Source organism: Tasmannia lanceolata, unplaced genomic scaffold (genome assembly GCF_043159265.1).
Source record: "Tasmannia lanceolata isolate RefF3 unplaced genomic scaffold, GAP_Taslan_0.1 ptg000053l, whole genome shotgun sequence".
Lineage (NCBI taxonomy): Eukaryota > Viridiplantae > Streptophyta > Magnoliopsida > Canellales > Winteraceae > Tasmannia > Tasmannia lanceolata.
In genome coordinates this window covers 225,001-230,000 of record NW_027518730.1, presented here as the reverse complement: position 1 = coordinate 230,000, position 5,000 = coordinate 225,001, and positions in this window count along the sequence as shown.

The window sequence follows — 5,000 nt, the reverse complement described above, 5'->3', positions numbered from 1 at the left end:
GCAGATTTTGGGCGTTTTTGCCTGGATAGGCTAAGGAATGGGCATGCTTTGGGCGTTTTTGCCCGGATAGGCACCGGAATGCTTGGCCTTGGCTTGTCCTAGCAAGGCATTGCTGGGTTGGGCTCCCTTGGCCTTTTGGGCGCCTTGGACGATGTCTTGCGAAGACCATGGGCACAAGGCCATGGCATATGGTGAGGAAAGGACCACGGTTGCCAAGGTTAGGCACCGGAATGCTTGGCCTTGGCTTGCCCTAGCAGGGCATTGCTGGGTTGGGCTCCCTTGGCCTTTTGGGCGCCTTGGACGATGTCTTGCGAAGACCATGGGCACAAGGCCATGGCATATGGTGAGGAAAGGACCACGGTTGCCAAGGTTAGGCACCGGAATGCTTGGCCTTGGCTTGCCAAAGCAGGGCATTGCTGGGTTGGGCTCCCTTGGCCTTCCGGGCGCCTTGGACACTGTCTTGGGAAGACCATGGGCACAAGGCCATGGCATATGGTGGGGAATGGACCACGGTTGCCAAGGCTAGGCATATAGAGAGGAATCACATTTTTGCCCGGATAGGCACCGGAATGCTTGGCCTTGGCTTGCCATAGCAGGGCATTGCTGGGTTGGGCTCCCTTGGCCTTCCGGGGGCCTTGGACGCTGTCTTGGGAAGACCATGGGCACAAGGCCATGGCATATAGTGAGGAATGGACCACGGTTGGCAAGGCTAGGCATATAGAGAGGAATGGACCACGGTTGCCAAGGTTGCGCAAGTTTTGGGCATTTTTTGCCCGGATATGCCCAAGTATGCCCCGATAGGCCCGTTACGCCCCGGTATGAACGCGTATGCCCGGATAGACTCGGTATGCCTTGGGATACATGCGTATGCCCCGATAGGCTTGGTACGCCCCGATATGCGCACGTGTGCCCCAGTAGGGCTCGGTATGCCCCGGTATGTACGCGTGTGCCCCGATAGGCCCGGTATGCCCCGATATGGACACGTGTGCCCCAATAGGGGTCGGTATGCCCCGGTAGGTACGCGTGTGCCCCGTAATGCACGTTTCGCAGATCTCCCCGCATGTCCCGCCCCTATATGTAATACTTACTTACTTACTTACTTTCTTTCTTGCTTGCTTGCTTGCTTGCAATGGTTGGGAGTGCCCGGCATGCCCCGCTGCAGAGACCAAGGGCGCAATGACTTGGCACCGCGGATGCCGGGACTCCGGCACTTCCCGTGGCACTGATGGTTGGTTCCAAAGACAAAAGGCCGTGCAAGGCCACCGCACCGCGGATGATTTTGCTCGTGCTGGCGCCGTTGTGTGGCCAAAGAACATGCGCGAATGCTCGTGTCGGAAGGGTTGGTGTCCTGGCCCCGCGGGTGTCACGAATGCTCGGTTGCGAAGACCATGGGACCAGAGCCATGGCACGTCGGATGATGGCTCCAGCTGGCGCCCCGGCACTTTCTGTGGCATTGATGCTCGGTTTCAAAGACAAACGTGCGCAGTGCCAGGGGACCGCGGATGACTGCTCGTGCTGGCCCCGTTGGGCGGCATTGATGGTCGGTTGCAAAGAAAATGCGCGATTGCTCGTGTCGGGGCCCGGCAAGCCAAGGCCAAGCGAGCCATGGCACGTCGGATGATGGCTCCAGCTGGCGCCCCGGCACTTTCTGTGGCATTGATGCTCGGTTTCAAAGACAAACGTGCGCAGGGCCAGGGGACCGCGGATGACTGCTCGTGCTGGCCCCGTTGGGCGGCATTGATGGTCGGTTGCAAAGAAAATGCGCGATTGCTCGTGTCGGGGCCTGGCAAGCCAAGGCCAAGCGAGCCATGGCAACGCGGATGATGGCTCGCTAGTGCTGGCGCCGTGCACAGTGGCCTCGCACACTCGCCCTGCACGCTTCCCTTGCACGCAGCCTTGCACACTAGCCTCGCATGCGAGCCTTGCACCCTAGCCATGCAAACTAGCCTTGCACGGTAGCCATGCACACAAGCCGTGCACATTAGGCATGCGCACAAGCCCCGCACACTAGCCTTGCGCACAACCCTTGCACACAAGCCATGCACTCGAGCAATGCACACAAGCCTTGCACTCAAGCAATGCACACAAGCCCTGGACACTAGCCTTGCACACGGGCCTGGCACACAAGCCTTGGGCACTAGCCTTGCGCACTAGCGTTCCACATGAGCCTTGCACACTAGCCTTGGACACTAGCCTTGCACACAGGCCTTGCACACTAGGCATGCTTGGGCGAGCTGATCCCGCATCAAGTCGACGGGTCTAGGCATTCTTGGGCGCAGATCCCGCATCGTCTCGTCGCGTCTGGGCGCAAACACGTCGCGTCTCGTTGCGTCTTCAGAAGTCGTCGCTAACAGCACCTTTGGTTGCCACTGGTGGTTAGGCTGGTTGGTTGCGCAAACCCTATAGGAGGGTGGCATGCTGGTGGGCGTTTTTGCCCGGATAGGCACTAGAATGTGCAGATTTTGGGCGTTTTTGCCTGGATAGGCTAAGGAATGGGCATGCTTTGGGCGTTTTTGCCCGGATAGGCACCGGAATGCTTGGCCTTGGCTTGTCCTAGCAAGGCATTGCTGGGTTGGGCTCCCTTGGCCTTTTGGGCGCCTTGGACGATGTCTTGCGAAGACCATGGGCACAAGGCCATGGCATATGGTGAGGAAAGGACCACGGTTGCCAAGGTTAGGCACCGGAATGCTTGGCCTTGGCTTGCCAAAGCAGGGCATTGCTGGGTTGGGCTCCCTTGGCCTTCCGGGCGCCTTGGACACTGTCTTGGGAAGACCATGGGCACAAGGCCATGGCATATGGTGGGGAATGGACCACGGTTGCCAAGGCTAGGCATATAGAGAGGAATTGCATTTTTGCCCGGATAGGCACCGGAATGCTTGGCCTTGGCTTGCCATAGCAGGGCATTGCTGGGTTGGGCTCCCTTGGCCTTCCGGGGGCCTTGGACGCTGTCTTGGGAAGACCATGGGCACAAGGCCATGGCATATAGTGAGGAATGGACCACGGTTGGCAAGGCTAGGCATATAGAGAGGAATGGACCACGGTTGCCAAGGTTGCGCAAGTTTTGGGCATTTTTTGCCCGGATATGCCCAAGTATGCCCCGATAGGCCCGTTACGCCCCGGTATGAACGCGTATGCCCGGATAGACTCGGTATGCCTTGGGATACATGCGTATGCCCCGATAGGCTTGGTACGCCCCGATATGCGCACGTGTGCCCCAGTAGGGCTCGGTATGCCCCGGTATGTACGCGTGTGCCCCGATAGGCCCGGTATGCCCCGATATGCACACGTGTGCCCCAATAGGGGTCGGTATGCCCCGGTAGGTACGCGTGTGCCCCGTAATGCACGTTTCGCAGATCTCCCCGCATGTCCCGCCCCTATATGTAATACTTACTTACTTACTTACTTTCTTTCTTGCTTGCTTGCTTGCTTGCAATGGTTGGGAGTGCCCGGCATGCCCCGCTGCAGAGACCAAGGGCGCAATGACTTGGCACCGCGGATGCCGGGACTCCGGCACTTCCCGTGGCACTGATGGTTGGTTCCAAAGACAAAAGGCCGTGCAAGGCCACCGCACCGCGGATGATTTTGCTCGTGCTGGCGCCGTTGTGTGGCCAAAGAACATGCGCGAATGCTCGTGTCGGAAGGGTTGGTGTCCTGGCCCCGCGGGTGTCACGAATGCTCGGTTGCGAAGACCATGGGACCAGAGCCATGGCACGTCGGATGATGGCTCCAGCTGGCGCCCCGGCACTTTCTGTGGCATTGATGCTCGGTTTCAAAGACAAACGTGCGCAGGGCCAGGGGACCGCGGATGACTGCTCGTGCTGGCCCCGTTGGGCGGCATTGATGGTCGGTTGCAAAGAAAATGCGCGATTGCTCGTGTCGGGGCCTGGCAAGCCAAGGCCAAGCGAGCCATGGCAACGCGGATGATGGCTCCAGCTGGCGCCCCGGCACTTTCTGTGGCATTGATGCTCGGTTTCGAAGACAAACGTGCGCAGGGCCAGGGGACCGCGGAGGACTGCTCGTGCTGGCCCCGTTGGGCGGCATTGATGGTGTGTTGCAGAGAGCATGTGCGATTGCAAGTGTCGGCCGGGTTTGGGTTCCCTTGGGCTTTCGGGTGCCTTGGACGCTGTCTTGCGAAGACCATGGGCACAAGGCCCCGTCCTGGCCCCTTGTTCGATTCGCTCTCGTCTTGCGCTTGCTTCCAAGGTCCTCCATGACCTTCCCCATGGCCTTGCTAGATCCCCCCCATGACGCATGACCTCTGTCCGTTGATTGGTTTTGAGTGCACACCATGCCCGGCTTGGCACCGTGTTGTCGCGTGAGTGGCATTTGGATCGTGCATGCTGGTGGGCTACCTGCCAATGCGCACAAGCCTTGCACACTAGCCTTGCGCACGAGCCTTGCACAAAAGCCTTGGACACAAGCCTTGCGCACAAGCCATGCGCACAAGCCTTGGACGCTAGCCTTGCACACAAGCCATGCATACAAGCCTTGCTCACAAGCCTTGGGCACTGGCCCATCGCAGTAGCCTTGCACACAAGCCTTGCGCACTAGCTTTGGGCACGAGCCTTGCGCACTTGCCTTGGGCACTAGCCTTGCACACAACCCTTGGGAACTAGCCTTGCGCACCAGCCTTGCCCACAAGCCTTGCACACCAGCCTTGCACACTAGCCTTGCATACAAGCCTTGCACACTAGCCTTGCACACAGGCCATGCTCACTAGCCTTGGGCACTAGCCTTGCACACAGACCTTGGGCACTAGCCTTGCGCACTAGCCTTGCCCACGAGCCTTGCACACTAGCCTTGCACGCAGGCCTTGCACGCTAGGCATGCTTGGGCCAGCAGCTCCCGCATCAAGTCGGCGGGTGTAGGCACGGTTGGGCGCAGATCCCGCATCGCCTCGTCGCGTCTGGGCGCAAACCCGTCGCGTCTCGTTGCGTCTTCAGAAGTCGTCGCTAACAGCACCTTTGGTTGCCACTGGTGGTTAGGCGGGTTGGTTGCGC